Raw genomic sequence first — 25494 nt, 5'->3', positions numbered from 1 at the left:
AGTTATAAGTTACCTACCTTACAGTGTGACTGCTCAGTAACCTACAGTTATAAGTTACCTACCTTACAGTGTGACTGCTCAGTAGCCTACAGTTATACGTTACCTACCTTACAGTGTGACTGCTCAGTAACCTACAGTTATAAGTTACCTACCTTACAGTGTGACTGCTCAGTAACCTACAGTTATAAGTTACCTACCTTACAGTGTGACTGCTCAGTAACCTACAGTTATAAGTTACCTACCTTACAGTGTGACTGCTCAGTAACCTACAGTTATAAGTTACCTACCTTACAGTGTGACTGCTCAGTAACCTACAGTTATAAGTTACCTACCTTACAGTGTGACTGCTCAGTAGCCTACAGTTATAAGTTACCTACCTTACAGTGTGACTGCTCAGTAGCCTACCTACCTTACAGTGTGACTGCTCAGTAGCCTACAGTTATAAGTTACCTACCTTACAGTGTGACTGCTCAGTAACCTACAGTTATAAGTTACCTACCTTACAGTGTGACTGCTCAGTAGCCTACAGTTATACGTTACCTACCTTACAGTGTGACTGCTCAGTAACCTACAGTTATAAGTTACCTACCTTACAGTGTGACTGCTCAGTAACCTACAGTTATAAGTTACCTACCTTACAGTGTGACTGCTCAGTAACCTACAGTTATACGTTACCTACCTTACAGTGTGACTGCTCAGTCACCTACAGTTATAAGTTACCTATCTTACAGTGTGACTGCTCAGTCACCTACAGTTATAAGTTACCTACAGTGTGACTGCTCAGTAACCTACAGTTATACGTTACCTACCTTACAGTGTGACTGCTCAGTCACCTACAGTTATAAGTTACCTACCTTACAGTGTGACTGCTCAGTCACCTACAGTTATACGTTACCTACCTTACAGTGTGACTGCTCAGTAGCCTACAGTTATAAGTTACCTACCTTACAGTGTGACTGCTCAGTAGCCTACAGTTATATGTTACCTACCTTACAGTGTGACTGCTCAGTAGCCTACAGTTATACGTTACCTACCTTACAGTGTGACTGCTCAGTAACCTACAGTTATAAGTTACCTACCTTACAGTGTGACTGCTCAGTAACCTACAGTTATAAGTTACCTACCTTACAGTGTGACTGCTCAGTAGCCTACAGTTATACGTTACCTACCTTACAGTGTGACTGCTCAGTAACCTACAGTTATAAGTTACCTACCTTACAGTGTGACTGCTCAGTAGCCTACAGTTATACGTTACCTACCTTACAGTGTGACTGCTCAGTAACCTACAGTTATACGTTACCTACCTTACAGTGTGACTGCTCAGTAGCCTACAGTTATACGTTACCTACCTTACAGTGTGACTGCTCAGTAACCTACAGTTATAAGTTACCTACCTTACAGTGTGACTGCTCAGTAACCTACAGTTATATGTTACCTACCTTACAGTGTGACTGCTCAGTAGCCTACAGTTATAAGTTACCTACCTTACAGTGTGACTGCTCAGTAGCCTACAGTTATACGTTACCTACCTTACAGTGTGACTGCTCAGTAGCCTACAGTTATAAGTTACCTACCTTACAGTGTGACTGCTCAGTAACCTACAGTTATAAGTTACCTACCTTACAGTGTGACTGCTCAGTAACCTACAGTTATATGTTACCTACCTTACAGTGTGACTGCTCAGTAGCCTACAGTTATAAGTTACCTACCTTACAGTGTGACTGCTCAGTAGCCTACAGTTATAAGTTACCTACCGTACAGTGTGACTGCTCAGTAACCTACAGTTATACGTTACCTACCTTACAGTGTGACTGCTCAGTAGCCTACAGTTATAAGTTACCTACCTTACAGTGTGACTGCTCAGTAGCCTACAGTTATAAGTTACCCACCTTACAGTGTGACTGCTCAGTAGCCTACAGTTATAAGTTACCTACCTTACAGTGTGACTGCTCAGTAGCCTACAGTTATACGTTACCTACCTTACAGTGTAACTGCTCAGTAACCTACAGTTATAAGTTACCTACCTTACAGTGTGACTGCTCAGTAGCCTACAGTTATATGTTACCTACCTTACAGTGTGACTGCTCAGTAACCTACAGTTATTAGTTACCTACCTTACAGTGTAACTGCTCAGTAACCTACAGTTATATGTTACCTACCTTACAGTGTAACTGCTCGGTAACCTACAGTTATATGTTACCTACCTTACAGTGTAACTGCTCAGTAACCTACAGTTATAAGTTACCTACCTTACAGTGTGACTGCTCAGTAGCCTACAGTTATAAGTTACCTACCTTACAGTGTGACTGCTCAGTAACCTACAGTTATAAGTTACCTACCTTACAGTGTGACTGCTCAGTAACCTACAGTTATAAGTTACCTACCTTACAGTGTGACTGCTCAGTAACCTACAGTTATAAGTTACCTACCTTACAGTGTGACTGCTCAGTAACCTACAGTTATAAGTTACCTACCTTACAGTGTGACTGCTCAGTAACCTACAGTTATATGTTACCTACCTTACAGTGTGACTGCTCAGTAACCTACAGTTATAAGTTACCTACCTTACAGTGTGACTGCTCAGTAGCCTACAGTTATACGTTACCTACCTTACAGTGTGACTGCTCAGTAGCCTACAGTTATAAGTTACCTACCTTACAGTGTGACTGCTCAGTAGCCTACAGTTATAAGTTACCTACCTTACAGTGTGACTGCTCAGTAACCTACAGTTATAAGTTACCTACCTTACAGTGTGACTGCTCAGTAACCTACAGTTATAAGTTACCTACCTTACAGTGTGACTGCTCAGTAGCCTACAGTTATACGTTACCTACCTTACAGTGTGACTGCTCAGTAACCTACAGTTATATGTTACCTACCTTACAGTGTGACTGCTCAGTAGCCTACAGTTATACGTTACCTACCTTACAGTGTAACTGCTCAGTAACCTACAGTTATAAGTTACCCACCTTACAGTGTGACTGCTCAGTAACCTACAGTTATACGTTACCTACCTTACAGTGTGACTGCTCAGTAACCTACAGTTATACGTTACCTACCTTACAGTGTGACTGCTCAGTAACCTACAGTTATACGTTACCTACCTTACAGTGTGACTGCTCAGTAACCTACAGTTATACGTTACCTACCTTACAGTGTGACTGCTCAGTAACCTACAGTTATAAGTTACCTACCTTACAGTGTTACTGCTCAGTAGCCTACAGTTATACGTTACCTACCTTACAGTGTGACTGCTCAGTAGCCTACAGTTATACGTTACCTACCTTACAGTGTGACTGCTCAGTAACCTACAGTTATAAGTTACCTACCTTACAGTGTTACTGCTCAGTAGCCTACAGTTATAAGTTACCCACCTTACAGTGTGACTGCTCAGTAACCTACAGTTATAAGTTACCTACCTTACAGTGTGACTGCTCAGTAACCTACAGTTATAAGTTACCTACCTTACAGTGTGACTGCTCAGTAGCCTACAGTTATAAGTTACCTACCTTACAGTGTAACTGCTCAGTAACCTACAGTTATATGTTACCTACCTTACAGTGTGACTGCTCAGTAGCCTACAGTTATATGTTACCTACCTTACAGTGTGACTGCTCAGTAACCTACAGTTATAAGTTACCTACCTTACAGTGTGACTGCTCAGTAGCCTACAGTTATAAGTTACCTACCTTACAGTGTGACTGCTCAGTAGCCTACAGTTATAAGTTACCTACCTTACAGTGTGACTGCTCAGTAACCTACAGTTATAAGTTACCTACCTTACAGTGTGACTGCTCAGTAACCTACAGTTATAAGTTACCTACCTTACAGTGTGACTGCTCAGTAACCTACAGTTATATGTTACCTACCTTACAGTGTGACTGCTCAGTAGCCTACAGTTATAAGTTACCTACCTTACAGTGTGACTGCTCAGTAGCCTACAGTTATAAGTTACCTACCTTACAGTGTGACTGCTCAGTAACCTACAGTTATAAGTTACCTACCTTACAGTGTGACTGCTCAGTAGCCTACAGTTATACGTTACCTACCTTACAGTGTGACTGCTCAGTAGCCTACAGTTATACGTTACCTACCTTACAGTGTGACTGCTCAGTAGCCTACAGTTATAAGTTACCTACCTTACAGTGTGACTGCTCAGTAGCCTACAGTTATAAGTTACCTACCTTACAGTGTGACTGCTCAGTAGCCTACAGTTATACGTTACCTACCTTACAGTGTGACTGCTCAGTAACCTACAGTTATAAGTTACCTACCTTACAGTGTGACTGCTCAGTAGCCTACAGTTATATGTTACCTACCTTACAGTGTGACTGCTCAGTAACCTACAGTTATAAGTTACCTACCTTACAGTGTAACTGCTCAGTAACCTACAGTTATACGTTACCTACCTTACAGTGTGACTGCTCAGTAGCCTACAGTTATACGTTACCTACCTTACAGTGTGACTGCTCAGTAACCTACAGTTATATGTTACCTACCGTACAGTGTGACTGCTCAGTAGCCTACAGTTATATGTTACCTACCTTACAGTGTGACTGCTCAGTAGCCTACAGTTATACGTTACCTACCTTACAGTGTGACTGCTCAGTAGCCTACAGTTATACGTTACCTACCTTACAGTGTGACTGCTCAGTAACCTACAGTTATACGTTACCTACCTTACAGTGTGACTGCTCAGTAACCTACAGTTATAAGTTACCTACCTTACAGTGTAACTGCTCAGTAACCTACAGTTATAAGTTACCTACCTTACAGTGTGACTGCTCAGTAACCTACAGTTATAAGTTACCTACCTTACAGTGTGACTGCTCAGTAACCTACAGTTATAAGTTACCTACCTTACAGTGTGACTGCTCAGTAGCCTACAGTTATAAGTTACCTACCTTACAGTGTGACTGCTCAGTAGCCTACAGTTATAAGTTACCTACCTTACAGTGTGACTGCTCAGTAACCTACAGTTATAAGTTACCTACCTTACAGTGTGACTGCTCAGTAGCCTACAGTTATACGTTACCTACCTTACAGTGTGACTGCTCAGTAACCTACAGTTATAAGTTACCTACCTTACAGTGTGACTGCTCAGTAGCCTACAGTTATACGTTACCTACCTTACAGTGTGACTGCTCAGTAGCCTACAGTTATACGTTACCTACCTTACAGTGTAACTGCTCAGTAACCTACAGTTATAAGTTACCTACCTTACAGTGTGACTGCTCAGTAGCCTACAGTTATAAGTTACCTACCTTACAGTGTGACTGCTCAGTAGCCTACAGTTATAAGTTACCTACCTTACAGTGTGACTGCTCAGTAGCCTACAGTTATAAGTTACCTACCTTACAGTGTGACTGCTCAGTAACCTACAGTTATAAGTTACCTACCTTACAGTGTGACTGCTCAGTAACCTACAGTTATAAGTTACCTACCTTACAGTGTGACTGCTCAGTAACCTACAGTTATAAGTTACCTACCTTACAGTGTTACTGCTCAGTAGCCTACAGTTATAAGTTACCTACCATACAGTGTGACTGCTCAGTAACCTACAGTTATACGTTACCTACCTTACAGTGTGACTGCTCAGTAACCTACAGTTATACGTTACCTACCTTACAGTGTGACTGCTCAGTAGCCTACAGTTATAAGTTACCCACCTTACAGTGTGACTGCTCAGTAACCTACAGTTATATGTTACCTACCTTACAGTGTGACTGCTCAGTAACCTACAGTTATAAGTTACCTATCTTACAGTGTGACTGCTCAGTCACCTACAGTTATACGTTACCTACCTTACAGTGTGACTGCTCAGTAACCTACAGTTATATGTTACCTACCTTACAGTGTGACTGCTCAGTAACCTACAGTTATATGTTACCTACCGTACAGTGTGACTGCTCAGTAGCCTACAGTTATACGTTACCTACCTTACAGTGTGACTGCTCAGTAACCTACAGTTATAAGTTACCTACCTTACAGTGTGACTGCTCAGTAACCTACAGTTATAAGTTACCTACCTTACAGTGTGACTGCTCAGTAACCTACAGTTATATGTTACCTACCTTACAGTGTGACTGCTCAGTAACCTACAGTTATATGTTACCTACCTTACAGTGTGACTGCTCAGTAACCTACAGTTATATGTTACCTACCGTACAGTGTGACTGCTCAGTAGCCTACAGTTATACGTTACCTACCTTACAGTGTGACTGCTCAGTAACCTACAGTTATAAGTTACCTACCTTACAGTGTGACTGCTCAGTAACCTACAGTTATAAGTTACCTACCTTACAGTGTGACTGCTCAGTAACCTACAGTTATATGTTACCTACCTTACAGTGTGACTGCTCAGTAACCTACAGTTATACGTTACCTACCTTACAGTGTGACTGCTCAGTAGCCTACAGTTATAAGTTACCTACCTTACAGTGTGACTGCTCAGTAACCTACAGTTATAAGTTACCTACCTTACAGTGTGACTGCTCAGTAACCTACAGTTATAAGTTACCTACCTTACAGTGTGACTGCTCAGTAGCCTACAGTTATAAGTTACCTACCTTACAGTGTGACTGCTCAGTAGCCTACAGTTCTAAGTTACCTACCTTACAGTGTGACTGCTCAGTAACCTACAGTTATATGTTACCTACCTTACAGTGTGACTGCTCAGTAACCTACAGTTATACGTTACCTACCTTACAGTGTGACTGCTCAGTAACCTACAGTTATAAGTTACCTACCTTACAGTGTGACTGCTCAGTAACCTACAGTTATACGTTACCTACCTTACAGTGTGACTGCTCAGTAACCTACAGTTATAAGTTACCTACCTTACAGTGTTACTGCTCAGTAACCTACAGTTATACGTTACCTACCTTACAGTGTGACTGCTCAGTAGCCTACCTACCTTACAGTGTGACTGCTCAGTAGCCTACAGTTATAAGTTACCTACCTTACAGTGTGACTGCTCAGTAACCTACAGTTATAAGTTACCTACCTTACAGTGTGACTGCTCAGTAGCCTACAGTTATACGTTACCTACCTTACAGTGTAACTGCTCAGTAACCTACAGTTATAAGTTACCTACCATACAGTGTGACTGCTCAGTAGCCTACAGTTATAAGTTACCTACCTTACAGTGTGACTGCTCAGTAGCCTACAGTTATAAGTTACCTACCTTACAGTGTGACTGCTCAGTAGCCTACAGTTATAAGTTACCTACCTTACAGTGTGACTGCTCAGTAACCTACAGTTATAAGTTACCTACCGTACAGTGTGACTGCTCAGTAGCCTACAGTTATAAGTTACCCACCTTACAGTGTGACTGCTCAGTAGCCTACAGTTATATGTTACCTACCTTACAGTGTGACTGCTCAGTAGCCTACAGTTATAAGTTACCTACCGTACAGTGTGACTGCTCAGTAGCCTACAGTTATATGTTACCTACCTTACAGTGTAACTGCTCAGTAACCTACAGTTATAAGTTACCTACCTTACAGTGTGACTGCTCAGTAACCTACAGTTATAAGTTACCTACCTTACAGTGTGACTGCTCAGTAACCTACAGTTATAAGTTACCTACCTTACAGTGTGACTGCTCAGTAACCTACAGTTATATGTTACCTACCTTACAGTGTGACTGCTCAGTAACCTACAGTTATACGTTACCTACCTTACAGTGTGACTGCTCAGTAGCCTACAGTTATAAGTTACCTACCTTACAGTGTGACTGCTCAGTAACCTACAGTTATAAGTTACCTACCTTACAGTGTGACTGCTCAGTAACCTACAGTTATGTTACCTACCTTACAGTGTGACTGCTCAGTAGCCTACAGTTATAAGTTACCTACCTTACAGTGTGACTGCTCAGTAGCCTACAGTTATATGTTACCTACCTTACAGTGTGACTGCTCAGTAGCCTACAGTTATAAGTTACCTACCTTACAGTGTGACTGCTCAGTAGCCTACAGTTATAAGTTACCTACCTTACAGTGTGACTGCTCAGTAACCTACAGTTATACGTTACCTACCTTACAGTGTGACTGCTCAGTAACCTACAGTTATAAGTTACCTACCTTACAGTGTGACTGCTCAGTAACCTACAGTTATACGTTACCTACCTTACAGTGTGACTGCTCAGTAGCCTACAGTTATACGTTACCTACCTTACAGTGTGACTGCTCAGTAGCCTACAGTTATAAGTTACCCACCTTACAGTGTGACTGCTCAGTAACCTACAGTTATAAGTTACCTACCATACAGTGTGACTGCTCAGTAACCTACAGTTATAAGTTACCTACCTTACAGTGTGACTGCTCAGTAGCCTACAGTTATATGTTACCTACCGTACAGTGTGACTGCTCAGTAGCCTACAGTTATACGTTACCTACCTTACAGTGTGACTGCTCAGTAGCCTACAGTTATAAGTTACCTACCTTACAGTGTGACTGCTCAGTAACCTACAGTTATATGTTACCTACCTTACAGTGTGACTGCTCAGTAACCTACAGTTATACGTTACCTACCTTACAGTGTGACTGCTCAGTAACCTACAGTTATAAGTTACCTACCTTACAGTGTGACTGCTCAGTAACCTACAGTTATATGTTACCTACCGTACAGTGTGACTGCTCAGTAGCCTACAGTTATAAGTTACCTACCTTACAGTGTGACTGCTCAGTAACCTACAGTTATATGTTACCTACCTTACAGTGTAACTGCTCAGTAACCTACAGTTATATGTTACCTACCTTACAGTGTGACTGCTCAGTAGCCTACAGTTATACGTTACCTACCTTACAGTGTGACTGCTCAGTAGCCTACAGTTATAAGTTACCTACCTTACAGTGTGACTGCTCAGTAGCCTACAGTTATAAGTTACCTACCTTACAGTGTGACTGCTCAGTAGCCTACAGTTATAAGTTACCTACCTTACAGTGTGACTGCTTAGTAACCTACAGTTATAAGTTACCTACCTTACAGTGTGACTGCTCAGTAACCTACAGTTATATGTTACCTACCTTACAGTGTAACTGCTCAGTAACCTACAGTTATATGTTACCTACCTTACAGTGTGACTGCTCAGTAGCCTACAGTTATAAGTTACCTACCTTACAGTGTGACTGCTCAGTAGCCTACAGTTATACGTTACCTACCTTACAGTGTGACTGCTCAGTAGCCTACAGTTATAAGTTACCTACCTTACAGTGTGACTGCTCAGTAACCTACAGTTATATGTTACCTACCTTACAGTGTGACTGCTCAGTAACCTACAGTTATAAGTTACCTACCTTACAGTGTGACTGCTCAGTAGCCTACAGTTATATGTTACCTACCTTACAGTGTGACTGCTCAGTAGCCTACAGTTATACGTTACCTACCTTACAGTGTGACTGCTCAGTAGCCTACAGTTATAAGTTACCTACCTTACAGTGTTACTGCTCAGTAGCCTACAGTTATAAGTTACCTACCTTACAGTGTGACTGCTCAGTAGCCTACAGTTATAAGTTACCTACCTTACAGTGTGACTGCTCAGTAACCTACAGTTATAAGTTACCTACCTTACAGTGTGACTGCTCAGTAGCCTACAGTTATAAGTTACCTACCTTACAGTGTGACTGCTCAGTAACCTACAGTTATAAGTTACCTACCTTACAGTGTGACTGCTCAGTAGCCTACAGTTATAAGTTACCTACCTTACAGTGTTACTGCTCAGTAGCCTACAGTTATAAGTTACCTACCTTACAGTGTGACTGCTCAGTAGCCTACAGTTATAAGTTACCTACCTTACAGTGTGACTGCTCAGTAAGCCTACAGTTATAAGTTACCTACCTTACAGTGTGACTGCTCAGTAGCCTACAGTTATAAGTTACCTACCTTACAGTGTGACTGCTCAGTAGCCTACAGTTATAAGTTACCTACCTTACAGTGTGACTGCTCAGTAGCCTACAGTTATAAGTTACCTACCTTACAGTGTGACTGCTCAGTAGACCTACAGTTATAAGTTACCTACCTTACAGTGTGACTGCTCAGTAGCCTACAGTTATACGTTACCTACCTTACAGTGTGACTGCTCAGTAACCTACAGTTATAAGTTACCTACCTTACAGTGTGACTGCTCAGTAGCCTACAGTTATAAGTTACCTACCTTACAGTGTGACTGCTCAGTAGCCTACAGTTTATAAGTTACCTACCTTACAGTGTGACTGCTCAGTAACCTACAGTTATAAGTTACCTACCTTACAGTGTGACTGCTCAGTAAGCCTACAGTTATAAGTTACCTACCTTACAGTGTAACTGCTCAGTAACCTACAGTTATATGTTACCTACCTTACAGTGTGACTGCTCAGTAGCCTACAGTTATACGTTACCTACCTTACAGTGTGACTGCTCAGTAGCCTACAGTTATACGTTACCTACCTTACAGTGTGACTGCTCAGTAGCCTACAGTTATAAGTTACCTACCTTACAGTGTGACTGCTCAGTAACCTACAGTTATATGTTACCTACCTTACAGTGTGACTGCTCAGTAACCTACAGTTATAAGTTACCTACCTTACAGTGTGACTGCTCAGTAGCCTACAGTTATATGTTACCTACCTTACAGTGTGACTGCTCAGTAGCCTACAATTATACGTTACCTACCTTACAGTGTGACTGCTCAGTAGCCTACAGTTATAAGTTACCTACCTTACAATGTTACTGCTCAGTAGCCTACAGTTATAAGTTACCTACCTTACAGTGTTACTGCTCAGTAGCCTACAGTTATAAGTTACCTACCTTACAGTGTGACTGCTCAGTAACCTACAGTTATAAGTTACCCACCTTACAGTGTGACTGCTCAGTAGCCTACAGTTATAAGTTACCTACCTTACAGTGTGACTGCTCAGTAACCTACAGTTATAAGTTACCCACCTTACAGTGTGACTGCTCAGTAGCCTACAGTTATAAGTTACCTACCTTACAGTGTTACTGCTCAGTAGCCTACAGTTATATGTTACCTACCTTACAGTGTGACTGCTCAGTAGCCTACAGTTATACGTTACCTACCTTACAGTATGACTGCTCAGTAGCCTACAGTTATAAGTTACCTACCTTACAGTGTGACTGCTCAGTAGCCTACAGTTATAAGTTACCTACCTTACAGTGTGACTGCTCAGTAGCCTACAGTTATAAGTTACCTACCTTACAGTGTGACTGCTCAGTAGCCTACAGTTATAAGTTACCTACCTTACAGTGTTACTGCTCAGTAGCCTACAGTTATATGTTACCTACCTTACAGTGTGACTGCTCAGTAGCCTACAGTTATATGTTACCTACCTTACAGTGTGACTGCTCAGTAGCCTACAGTTATAAGTTACCTACCTTACAGTGTGACTGCTCAGTAGCCTACAGTTATACGTTACCTACCTTACAGTGTGACTGCTCAGTAACCTACAGTTATAAGTTACCTACCTTACAGTGTGACTGCTCAGTAACCTACAGTTATACGTTACCTACCTTACAGTGTGACTGCTCAGTAACCTACAGTTATAAGTTACCTACCTTACAGTGTGACTGCTCAGTAGCCTACAGTTATAAGTTACCTACCTTACAGTGTGACTGCTCAGTAGCCTACAGTTATAAGTTACCTACCTTACAGTGTGACTGCTCAGTAGCCTACAGTTATAAGTTACCTACCTTACAGTGTGACTGCTCAGTAGCCTACAGTTATACGTTACCTACCTTACAGTGTGACTGCTCAGTAACCTACAGTTATAAGTTACCTACCTTACAGTGTGACTGCTCAGTAACCTACAGTTATAAGTTACCTACCTTACAGTGTGACTGCTCAGTAGCCTACAGTTATACGTTACCTACCTTACAGTGTGACTGCTCAGTAGCCTACAGTTATACGTTACCTACCTTACAGTGTGACTGCTCAGTAACCTACAGTTATAAGTTACCTACCTTACAGTGTGACTGCTCAGTAGCCTACAGTTATACGTTACCTACCTTACAGTGTGACTGCTCAGTAGCCTACAGTTATACGTTACCTACCTTACAGTGTGACTGCTCAGTAACCTACAGTTATAAGTTACCTACCTTACAGTGTGACTGCTCAGTAACCTACAGTTATAAGTTACCTACCTTACAGTGTGACTGCTCAGTAACCTACAGTTATAAGTTACCTACCTTACAGTGTGACTGCTCAGTAGCCTACAGTTATAAGTTACCTACCTTACAGTGTGACTGCTCAGTAGCCTACAGTTATAAGTTACCTACCTTACAGTATGACTGCTCAGTCACCTACAGTTATAAGTTACCTACCTTACAGTGTGACTGCTCAGTAACCTACAGTTATAAGTTACCTACCTTACAGTGTGACTGCTCAGTAGCCTACAGTTATAAGTTACCTACCTTACAGTGTGACTGCTCAGTCACCTACAGTTATAAGTTACCTACAGTGTGACTGCTCAGTAGCCTACAGTTATAAGTTACCTACAGTGTGACTGCTCAGTAACCTACAGTTATACGTTACCTACCTTACAATGTGACTGCTCAGTAACCTACAGTTATACGTTACCTACCTTACAGTGTGACTGCTCAGTAACCTACAGTTATAAGTTACCTACAGTGTGACTGCTCAGTAACCTACAGTTATACGTTACCTACCTTACAGTGTGACTGCTCAGTAACCTACAGTTATATGTTACCTACCTTACAGTGTGACTGCTCAGTAGCCTACAGTTATATGTTACCTACCTTACAGTGTGACTGCTCAGTAGCCTACAGTTATACGTTACCTACCTTACAGTGTGACTGCTCAGTAGCCTACAGTTATATGTTACCTACCTTACAGTGTGACTGCTCAGTAGCCTACAGTTATACGTTACCTACCTTACAGTGTGACTGCTCAGTAACCTACAGTTATATGTTACCTACCTTACAGTGTGACTGCTCAGTAGCCTACAGTTATATGTTACCTACCTTACAGTGTGACTGCTCAGTAGCCTACAGTTATACGTTACCTACCTTACAGTGTGACTGCTCAGTAGCCTACAGTTATAAGTTACCTACCTTACAGTGTGACTGCTCAGTTACCTACAGTTATAAGTTACCTACCTTACAGTGTGACTGCTCAGTAACCTACAGTTATACGTTACTTACCTTACAGTGTGACTGCTCAGTCACCTACAGTTATAAGTTACCTACCTTACAGTGTGACTGCTCAGTAACCTACAGTTATAAGTTACCTACAGTGTGACTGCTCAGTAGCCTACAGTTATAAGTTACCTACCTTACAGTGTGACTGCTCAGTAGCCTACAGTTATACGTTACCTACCTTACAGTGTGACTGCTCAGTAGCCTACAGTTATACGTTACCTACCTTACAGTGTGACTGCTCAGTAACCTACAGTTATATGTTACCTACCTTACAGTGTGACTGCTCAGTAGCCTACAGTTATAAGTTACCTACCTTACAGTGTGACTGCTCAGTAACCTACAGTTATACGTTACCTACCTTACAGTGTGACTGCTCAGTAACCTACAGTTATAAGTTACCTACCTTACAGTGTGACTGCTCAGTAACCTACAGTTATAAGTTACCTACCTTACAGTGTGACTGCTCAGTAACCTACAGTTATAAGTTACCTACCTTACAGTGTGACTGCTCAGTAGCCTACAGTTATAAGTTACCTACCTTACAGTGTGACTGCTCAGTAGCCTACAGTTATAAGTTACCTACCTTACAGTGTGACTGCTCAGTAACCTACAGTTATATGTTACCTACCTTACAGTGTGACTGCTCAGTAGCCTACAGTTATACGTTACCTACCTTACAGTGTGACTGCTCAGTAGCCTACAGTTATATGTTACCTACCTTACAGTGTGACTGCTCAGTCACCTACAGTTTTAAGTTACCTACCTTACAGTGTGACTGCTCAGTAACCTACAGTTATACGTTACCTACCTTACAGTGTGACTGCTCAGTAACCTACAGTTATAAGTTACCTACCTTACAGTGTGACTGCTCAGTCACCTACAGTTATAAGTTACCTACCTTACAGTGTGACTGCTCAGTAACCTACAGTTATAAGTTACCTACCTTACAGTGTGACTGCTCAGTAGCCTACAGTTATAAGTTACCTACCTTACAGTGTTACTGCTCAGTAGCCTACAGTTATAAGTTACCTACCTTACAGTGTGACTGCTCAGTAACCTACAGTTATATGTTACCTACCTTACAGTGTGACTGCTCAGTAGCCTACAGTTATACGTTACCTACCTTACAGTGTGACTGCTCAGTAGCCTACAGTTATACGTTACCTACCTTACAGTGTGACTGCTCAGTAACCTACAGTTATAAGTTACCTACCTTACAGTGTGACTGCTCAGTAGCCTACAGTTATAAGTTACCTACCTTACAGTGTGACTGCTCAGTAGCCTACAGTTATAAGTTACCTACCTTACAGTGTGACTGCTCAGTAGCCTACAGTTATAAGTTACCTACCATACAGTGTGACTGCTTAGTAGCCTCTTGTTATAATAAAATAGTTAATATAGAATATAATCAGGTTTAAACCATCGGTCTACCTGAAAAAAAGAAAGGGGGTTCAGCACTTTTTTTTAAATATATCAAAATGTATTAACATTTCATTAATATGTCATCATTATATAACCACACCAAATGTGCAACTATTTACAATAAAAAGCATTAGTGTGTATACACAGTCATTAAAAACATATGTATTTATATGTGTATACCAGTATTTCCAGACATATATACAAATATAAACACATAAATGCATATGTGTATATATATATATATATATATATATATATATGCATTGAAGCCATTTGCAGTCAAGTAGATGAAAACATGTAAAAGCATATTTATTCAATATTCATATTTAATAAGGTGTTATACTGTGTATTTACTGCAAATATTTCACATTCCAATGTTCTGCAGATAGCAGAATATGGATTAAGTATTTAAAAATAGATATTCCAATATATATATTTATATATGTATAATCGTGTATATATATATATATATATATATATATATATATATATATATATATATATATATATATATATATATACATATATGGGTGGGTGTGTGTATAGATATATATTGTACAAAAATACCATCAGATTTATGTAGAAATATGTATTTGTGAATAAATAGAACATATTCTGCTGTGTGAAGAACATTGGAATGTGAAATATTCATATTTTAATGTCGGGTTAACACACTTGAGAATATGCGATCAGTGTTAGGTTTTTCTTTCCAATGGCAGGGAGAGTCCACAAATTCATTCATTACTATTGGGAATTCAACACCTGGCCACCTGGAGGAGGCAAAGACACCCCAGCCAAAGCTATAAGTATCCCTCCCACTTCCATCACTCCCCCAGTGATTCTTTGCCTTCGTCTGCTATATGTGATCGCAACATTTTGCCGCTTCACGTGCTTATGTGCAGAGCAGTGGGCGTGCCTTAGTCACGGCGCCATGTGAATCGGGGCGATCTAGGTCTCATCTGAAGTTTTCCGACTGCGGCTTACTTCCGCTCCTCTCGCCTGTATCTCTGACGCGATTAAAGCCTCTTACCACACACGGCATTGTCTTGAGCTCATAAGGTGATCTGGGAGGTGGTAAGTGCCTTGCCTTAGTGAGGGTCAGGTAGAGGTGCTGTTTTTTGAATAAGGAAAACATTTCTTTTTTCATGCTAAGAGCTATGGAGGATAATTATGATTCAATGGAGGTTACTAATCCTCTTCTTTTTCAGTTTCCTCTTCTTCCCCTACTCAGTTTTGCGCTACATGCGTAAGCTTAGTATTACAGTCCAAGAAGGGGACTGGGTCTATTCCCCCCTTGACCAAAATATTTTCCCCCTCATAGCCCTCCACCTCTCAGGACTCTGTGGTTCAGGTGATTCATCAGCTGTTTCCTCAGTCCCCGGCCCCTTATAAAACACAAGCAGTGCCCTGTGGTTCTACTCAACGTCCACCTGGAGGTATTTTTTTACCAACGGATTTCGCAGCACAGCTACAGTCAACTTTTTCTTCTGGGTTGAATGCCTTGCCTTTTTTGGGCAAATGCAAGAGAAAGATTAAACACATCACTCCTGATACAGGAGTCAGTTCTATGTGGTCTGCATTGCCGAGTCTATCCCAGCACTCCAGGATGAACATACCTCAATAGCGTCTGAGGGTGAGCTTTCTAATTTAGACTCCACTGAGGAAAAATCAGTGTAACCTGAGGAAGTTTCCATTTCAAACTTGAACATCTCTGCTTTTTGCTTATGGAGTTCTTATCGACTTTGGACGTTCCTGAACCCAAATTGTCTGAGAAACCAAACATTCCTGAACTAGACAGGGTTTATGACATTAGAAAAGCTCCTGAGACTTTTCTGGGTACATCCATTATTGGTGCTCTCTCTTATAGGAGTTGATACAAGTTGAAACTCTGATGGAGGATATTCAGGATCAAATTAATGCTCTGAAGATAGCTAATTCCTTTATCTGTGACGCTAACATGCAAATCATTCGTCTGCATTCTGTCTTCTGGGTTTGTGGTCCTTTCGCGAAGAGCTCTTTGGTTAAAGTCTTGGTCAGCTGACATGGTATCTAAATCCAGACTTCTCTCCTTAGCCTTCAAAGATAAGACGTTGTTTGGTCCAGGCCTGGATTCCATAATTTCCACGGTGACTGGAGAGAAGGGAGCCTTCCTCCCTCAGGATAAAAAAGCTAGATCCAATGGTTGCCAATCTGTTAATTTTCATCCCTTTTGCTCATACAAGGGTCAGAGGATTCAGTTCATCTCCAAGGCGGATCAGCCCAAGAGTGCCTGAAAGCCCGGACAGTCCTGGAACAAAGCTAAGCAGTCCAAGAAACACAATAATAAATCTGCATGAAGGGTCGGCCCCTCATCCGGGATTGGATTGCGTAGGGGGCTGTAAGGTTCTCTTATGTTTTTCTTAAGCAGGATCGCAACTGCCGAATCTGTTACTTTTATATGTATCACTCTAATCAACAGACTATTGTATTAGCATAGGCTGTGGTTTTTTAGAGTGAAATTTTATCAAAAATGACTCGTTGGTCAAAAGTAGGAATAAAGTACTATTCACTAAAAGATATTATTCCTTTAAGTCCCACTGTAATAGGCAATCAAATGATATCAACTCTCACTGAATAATCCTGTGTTTGTCTGTAACGTCTTGTGAAGAGCAGCTGCTGACAGGCTACAGTGTAACTTGGAAGCGGAGCAGTGTAACTTGAGACCGCAGGTAGAGGCGTGACTGATAGCAGGGGGATTCCCTTTCGGTGACGTCACACTAGCAGCGTAGAGATGTAAGGAGCTGGTATTTCAAGTAATTATCTCCGGATTTAAAATTAGTTGAAGGTATGCAGCTAAATAAGCAAAACTGTATAGCATGAGAGAAAAATGGAAATTAACTCACTTAGTAGTTGCGGTGGAAGTTCCGGTAGTTTCCAGGTTGAAAGTAACTTGCAGAGTCGATATCCTCAGATTCAATGGCAGAAGTACTGCAGTTAGCAGGCAGTGGAACTAAATGGATACTGAGCGAACAAACAGGCAAGGTTGTAGAAATATAGCAACCCAGGCTATATACGAAGGAGCAGACCAGTAATAACCCAGATAGAAGTTATATTTGTAATCCAAATGTTTGGTTATAATCTGTTAGTAAATTATATAGGCAAAAGGTACTCTTTTAAGAATAGAGCAAACAGCTTAGCTGTACTGAACACAATAACTAAGCACTTGTTTAGGGCGGAGACATGACTTAAATACAGGTGTGTGTAGGTGAGCTGCTGTAGCAAGGAAAACCAGGAATGGAATCCTTACAGGGGCAGACTATCTCTTTTTTCAGGACGCTTGGTTGGGCGATGTTTAGGACCCCTGGGTCTTGGACGTCATTTCCCAGGGGTACAGGATAGGTTTTCTGGGAACGATCATTGATTCGATTTCCATGAAAATTTTCCTAAGTGATCAATTATAATCCCAAATTATTCTTATTAATTATAATCCAAAAGGATACTTATTACAACGGTTAAAGCTCCTTTCGGCTTGTTTCTTTCTACAGTCCTGTGCAGAACCCTCTGTGGTTCAATGCATGGAAGTAATTGGTCTCCTCATGGCTTCCATGGATATTATTCCTTTTGCTCACTTCCATCTGCGACCTCTACAACTATGTATGCTAAGATAATGGAACGCCGACCACTCCGACCTCTCCTAACGGATTGTTCTGGACAGTCATAATATGAGAGACTCTCTCCTGGTTGCTATGTCTGGACGACCTGTCTCAAGGTTCGTGCTTTTTGAGACCATCTTGGGAGATTGTGACTACGGACACCCAGTCTTCTTCGCTGGGGAGCTGTCTGGAGTCACTTAAAAGCTCAGGGAACCTGGTTGTTGGAGGAGTCCTCTCTTCCAATTAATATTCTGCAATTGGTAGCCATTTTCAATGCTCTAATGGCTTGGCCTCAACTTCGTTCTGTCCGGTTTATCATATTCCAATCGGACAATGTAACATTGGTTGCCTACATCAATTATCAGGGGGGAACAAGGAGTTTTCTAGCGATGAAAGAAGCGTCTTACATCCTTCAATGGGCGGAATCTCACAATTGTCACATTTCAGCCATTCACATCCCGGGGGTGGACAATTGGGAAAAAGACTTCCTGAGCAGACAAACCTTCCATCCCGGAGAGTTGTCTTTTCACCGCAAGGTGGGGGGTTTCAGAGAGAGATCTCATGGCCTCTTTTCTCAATGCCAAACTACCCAGATACGAATCAAGATGAAAAGATCCTCAGGCATCGTTGGTGGACGCGCTGTTGGTTCCTTGGAAGTTCAAACTTATTTATCTGTCTCCACCAAACAGGAGCGGGCATCTGTAATTCTCATAGCTTCAGCTTGGCCCCGCAGAACCTAGTTTGCGGATCTGGTGAGAATGTCATCCTCTCCTCCGTGGAGGTTTCCTCTCCGAGCGGACCTTCTACTTCAATGTCTGTTCATTTACCAAAATCTAGATTCTCTGAGGCTGACTGCATGGAGATTGAACATTTAGTGCTATCCAAAATAGGTTTTTCTGACAGGGTCATTAGCACCCTGATCCAGGCTTGCAAGCCGGTCACTTGTCGTATTTACCACAAAGTATGGTGGACTTATCTAGCCTGGTGTAAACATCAAGGTTTCCTTGGCATAAGGTGAGGGTTCCTCAAATTATTTTATTTCTCCAGGATGGTCTGAAGAAAGGATTGTCTACCAGTTCTATTAACCCCTTAAGGACAAGGCAATTTTGCAATTTCTTACCCTTAAGGACCAGGGCTATTTTTACATTTCTGCGGTGTTTGTGTTTAGATGTAATTTTCCTCTTACTCATTTACTGTACCCACACATATTATATACCGTTTTTCTAGTCATTAAATATATAAAATAGGATGACAAAATTGACTTTGACCCCCAAAATCTGTTACACATCTACAACCACCAAAAAACAACCATGCTAAATAGTTTCTAAATTTTGTCTTGAGTTTAGAAATACCCAATGTTTACATGTTCTTTGCTTTTTTTGCAAGTTATAGGGCAATGAGTACAAGTAGCACTTTGCTATTTCCAAACCATTTTTTTTTTTTTCAAAATTTGCATAAGTTAAATTTTAACGCTAATATCTGTCAGGAATTCCTGAATAACCCTTCACATGTATATATATTTTTTTAGTAGACACACCAAATTATTGATCTAGGCCCATGTTCACTTTTTTACTAACTTTTTCACAAACTTTAGGTTTCTCAATGAAATGATTTACAAACAGTTTGTGCAATTATGGCACAAATGGTTGTAAATGCTTCTCTTTGATCCCCTTTGTTTAGAAATAGCAGACATATATGACTTTGGCATTACTTTTTGGTAATTAGAAGGCTGCTAAATGCCGCTGCGCACCACACTTGTATTATGCCCAGCAGTGAAGGGGTTAATTAGGTAGCTTTTAGGGTTAATTTTAGCTTTAGTATAGTGGACAACCCAAAGTTTTGATCTAGGCCAAGTTTGGTATATTTCATGCCACCATTTCACTGCGAAATGCGATCAAATAAAAAAAACGATAACTTTCTCTTGTTAAGTGTAGTCAGTCCACGGGTCATCCATTACTTATGGAATATATCTCTTCCTAACAGGAAGCTGCAAGAGGATCACCCAAGCAGAGCTGCTATATAGCTCCTCCCCTCACATGTCATATTCTGTCATTCTCTTGCAGCCTAACTAAAGATAGGTCGCTGTGAGAGGTCTGTGGTGTTTTTTAACTTAGTTTATTTCTTCAATCAAAAGTTTGTTATTTTAAATGGCACCGGAGTGTGCTGTTTATTCTCAGGCAGCATTAGAAGAAGAATCTGCCTGCGTTTTCTATGATCTTAGCAGACGTAACTAAGATCCACTGGCTGTTCTCATCGGAGGAGTGAGGTAACTTCAGAGAAGGGGAATAGCATGCAGGGCCCCCCTGCAAATGAGGTATGTGCAGTAAATTATTTTTCTGAGGAATGGAATTGACTGAGAAAATACTGCTGATACCAATGTAACGTAAGTTCAGCCTTAAATGCAGTGATAGCGACTGGTATTAGGCTGATGAGTGTGTGTACACTGAATGTATTTTTCTAAGGAATGGAATTGACTCTGAAAATACTGTTAATACTGAAATAATGTATGAGCCTTAACTGCAGTAAAAGCGACTGGTAGCAGGCTTATTAATAACACTTCATAACTTTTAAAATGTATGTTCAAAACGTTTAATGGCATGTTAATCGTTTTTTGTGAGGTACTTGGTGATAAAACTTATTGGGGCATGATTTTTACCACATGGCCATCTTTGTTTTCTGCATAGAAACAGTTTTCTGAGCTTCCCCACTGTTGTAATATGAGTGGGAGGGGCCTATTTTAGCGCTTTTTTGCGCAGTAAAAATTCAGTCACAATCTGTCTACTACATCCTCCATGATCCAGATCGTCTCTAGAGAGCTCAGGGGTCTTCAGAATTCATTTTGAGGGAGGTAATCAGTCACAGCAGACCTGTGACATTGTGTTTTGACTGTGTTAAAAACGTTAATTATTAAATTGTTATCCGTTTTTGGGTATCAAGGGGTTAATCATCCATTTGCTGGTGGGTGCAATCCTTTGCTAACTTAATACATTTACTGTGAAAAATTGGTTGCTATAACTATTTTGGTTCATTGTTATTTCAACTGTGACAGCTTTTTGTGCTTCTTAAAGGCACAGTAGCGTTTTTTATATTGCTTGTAAATTTATTTAGAAAAGTATTTCCAAGCTTGCTAGTCTCATTGCTAGTCTGTTTAAACATGTCTGACTCAGATGAATCTCTTTGTTCACTATGTTTAAAGGCCAATGTGGAGCCCAATAGAAATTTATGTACTAATTGCCTTGATGCTACTTTAAATAAAAGTCAATCTTTACATGTAAAGAAATTATCACCAGACAACGAGGGGGAAGTTATGCCGACTAACTCTCCTCACGTGTCAGTACCTTCGCCTCCCGCTCAGGATGTGCGTGATTTTGTGGCGCCAAGTACATCAGGGAGGCCCTTACAAATCACTTTGCAAGACATGGCTACTGTTATGACAGAAGTATTATCTAAATTGCCAGAATTAAGAGGCAAGCGCGATAGCTCTGGGTTAAGGACAGAGCGCGCGGATGAGGTGAGAGCCATGTCAGATACTGCGTCACAGTTTGCAGAACATGAAGACGGAGAGCTTCATTCTGTGGGTGACGGATCTGATCCAGGGAGACTGGATTCAGAGATTTCTAATTTTAAATTTAAGCTTGAGAACCTCCGCATATTGCTAGGGGAGGTATTAGCGGCTCTGAATGATTGTAACACGGTTGCAATTCCAGAAAAATTTTGTAGGTTGGATAGATACTATGCAGTACCGGTGTGTACTGACGTGTTTCCTATACCTAAAAGGCTTACAGAGATTATTAGCAAGGAGTGGGATAGACCTGGTGTTCCTTTTTCCCCTCCTCCCATATTTAGGAAAATGTTTCCTATAGACGCCACCACACGAGACTTATGGCAGACGGTCCCTAAGGTGGAGGGAGCAGTTTCTACTTTAGCTAAGCGTACCACTATCCCAGTGGAGGATAGTTGTGCCTTTTCAGATCCAATGGATAAGAAATTAGAGGGTTACCTTAAGAAAATGTTTGTTCAACAAGGTTTTATCTTACAGCCCCTTGCATGCATTGTGCCTGTCACTGCTGCGGCGGCATTCTGGTTTGAGTCTCTGGAAGAGGCCATTCGCACAGCTCCATTGGATGAAATTATGAACAAGCTTAAAGCACTTAAGCTAGCTAACGCATTTGTTTCTGATGCCGTCGTACATTTAACCAAACTTACGGCTAAGAACTCCGGATTCGCCATCCAAGCGCGCAGAGCGCTATGGCTTAAATCCTGGTCAGCTGACGTGACTTCTAAATCTAAATTGCTTAATATTCCTTTCAAAGGGCAGACCTTATTCGGGCCCGGCTTGAAAGAAATTATAGCTGACATTACGGGAGGTAAGGGACATGCTCTACCTCAGGACAGGGCCAAATCAAAGGCCAAACAGTCTAATTTTCGTCCCTTTTTGAACTTCAAGGCAGGAGCAGCATCAACTTCCTCCGCACCAAAACAGGAAGGAGCTGTTGCTCGTTACAGACAGGGCTGGAAAGTTAACCAGTCCTGGAACAAGGGCAAGCAGGCCAAGAAACCTGCTGCTGCCCCTAAGACAGCATGAAGAGAGGGCCCCCTATCCGGAAACGGATCTAGTGGGGGGCAGACTTTCTCTCTTCGCCCAGGCTTGGGCAAGAGATGTCCAGGATCCCTGGGCGTTGGAGATCATATCTCAGGGATATCTCCTGGACTTCAAAACTTCTCCTCCACGAGTGAGATTTCATCTTTCAAGGTTATCAGCAAACCAAATAAAGAAAGAGGCGTTTCTACGCTGTGTACAAGACCTCTTACTAATGGGGGTGATCCACCCAGTTCCGCGGACGGAACACGGGCAAGGATTCTATTCAAATCTATTTGTGGTTCCCAAGAAAGAGGGAACCTTCAGACCAATCTTGGACCTTAAAAATCCTAAACAAATTCCTAAGTGTTCCATCATTCAAAATGGAAACTATTCGAACCATCCTTCCCATGATCCAAGAGGGTCAGTACATGACCACAGTGGACTTAAAGGATGCCTACCTTCACATACCGATTCACAAGGATCATTATCGGTACCTAAGATTTGCTTTCCTAGACAGGCATTACCAGTTTGTAGCTCTTCCCTTCGGATTAGCTACGGCTCCAAGAATCTTTACAAAAGTTCTGGGCTCACTTCTGGCGGTACTAAGACTGCGAGGCATAGCGGTGACTCCGTACCTAGACGACATTCTGATACAAGCGTCAAGTTTTCAAACTGCCAAGTCTCATACAGAGATAGTTCTGGCATTTCTGAGGTCGCATGGGTGGAAGGTGAACGTGGAAAAGAGTTCTCTATTACCACTTACAAGGGTTCCCTTTCTAGGGACTCTTATAGATTCTGTAGAGATGAAAATTTACCTGACGGAGGCCAGGTTATCAAAACTTCTAAATGCTTGCCGTGTCCTTGATTCCATTCCACACCCGTCAGTAGCTCAGTGCATGGAAGTAATCGGCTTAATGGTAGCGGCAATGGACATAGTACCATTTGCGCGCCTGCATCTCAGACCGCTGCAATTGTGCATGCTAAGTCAGTGGAATGGGGATTACTCAGATTTGTCCCCCCCTGCTAAATCTGAATCAAGAGACCAGAGATTCTCTTCTATGGTGGCTTTCTCGGCCACATCTGTCCAAGGGGATGACCTTTCGCAGGCCAGATTGGACGATTGTAACAACAGACGCCAGCCTTCTAGGCTGGGGCGCAGTCTGGAACTCCCTGAAGGCTCAGGGACTATGGACTCAGGAGGAGAAACTCCTCCCAATAAATATTCTGGAATTAAGAGCAATATTCAATGCTCTCCTAGCTTGGCCTCAGTTAGCAACTCTGAGGTTCATCAGATTTCACATCACGACTGTGGCTTACATCAACCATCAAGGGGGAACCAGAAGTTCCCTAGCGATGTTGGAAGTCTCAAAGATAATTCGCTGGGCAGAGTCTCACTCTTGCCACCTGTCAGCGATTTTCATCCCAGGCGTGGAGAACTGGGAGGCGGATTTCCTAAGTCGCCAGACTTTTCATCCGGGGGAGTGGGAACTTCATCCGGAGGTCTTTGCTCAACTGATTCATCGTTGGGGCAAACCAGATCTGGATCTCATGGCGTCTTGCCAGAACGCCAAGCTTCCTTGTTACGGATCCAGGTCCAGGGACCCGGGAGCGGTGCTGATAGATGCTCTGACAGCCCCTTGGGTCTTCAACATGGCTTATGTGTTTCCACCATTTCCGATGCTTCCTCGTTTGATTGCCAAGATCAAACAGGAGAGAGCTTCGGTGATTCTGATAGCGCCTGCGTGGCCACGCAGGACCTGGTATGCAGACCTAGTGGACATGTCGTCCTGCCCACCGTGGTCTCTGCCTCTGAGACAGGACCTTCTAATTCAGGGTCCTTTCAACCATCCAAATCTAATTTCTCTGAGGCTGACTGCATGGAGATTGAACGCTTGATTCTATCAAAGCGTGGCTTCTCGGAGTCGGTTATTGATACCTTAATACAGGCTAGGAAGCCTGTTACCAGAAGAATTTACCATAAGATATGGCGTAAATATTTATACTGGTGCGAATCCAAGAGTTACTCATGGAGTAAGGTTAGGATTCCTAGGATATTGTCTTTTCTACAAGAGGGTTTAGAAAAGGGCTTATCTGCTAGTTCGTTAAAGGGACAGATTTCTGCTCTGTCTATTCTTCTACACAAACGTCTGGCAGAAGTTCCAGACGTTCAGGCTTTTTGTCAGGCTTTAGCTAGGATTAAGCCTGTGTTTAAGACTGTTGCTCCGCCCTGGAGCTTAAACTTAGTTCTTAACGTTCTTAAAGGCGTTCCATTTGAACCCCTTCGTTCCATTGATATCAAGCTGTTATCCTGGAAGGTTCTGTTTTTGATGGCTATTTCCTCGGCTCGAAGAGTCTCTGAGTTATCTGCCTTACATTGTGATTCTCCCTATCTGATTTTTCATTCAGACAAGGTAGTTCTGCATACTAAACCTGGGTTCTTACCTAAGGTAGTTACTAACAGGAATATCAATCAAGAGATTGTTGTTCCATCACTGTGTCCTAACCCTTCTTCAAAGAAGGAACGACTTTTGCATAATCTGGACGTAGTCCGTGCCCTGAAGTTCTATTTGCAGGCAACTAAAGATTTTCGTCAAACTTCTTCCCTGTTTGTCGTTTACTCTGGACAGAGAAGAGGTCAAAAGGCTTCGGCTACCTCTCTCTCTTTTTGGCTTCGTAGCATAATACGTTTAGCCTATGAGACTG

The 25494-nt window shown here is 41.8% G+C and overlaps 1 protein-coding gene across 1 annotated transcript in view; it reads left to right on the top strand.

Moving 5' to 3' along the window:
• Positions 1-25494, top strand: part of STRBP (spermatid perinuclear RNA binding protein) — a 177255-nt gene that overhangs the window by 50623 nt on the left and 101138 nt on the right. The gene's annotated exons all lie outside the window — the stretch shown is intronic.

The sequence above is a fragment of the Bombina bombina genome, chromosome 12 (assembly GCF_027579735.1).
Source record: "Bombina bombina isolate aBomBom1 chromosome 12, aBomBom1.pri, whole genome shotgun sequence".
Taxonomy (NCBI): domain Eukaryota; kingdom Metazoa; phylum Chordata; class Amphibia; order Anura; family Bombinatoridae; genus Bombina; species Bombina bombina.
The sequence above is the reverse complement of the archived record's forward strand: the minus strand, read 5'-3'. Positions and strand labels throughout refer to the sequence as shown.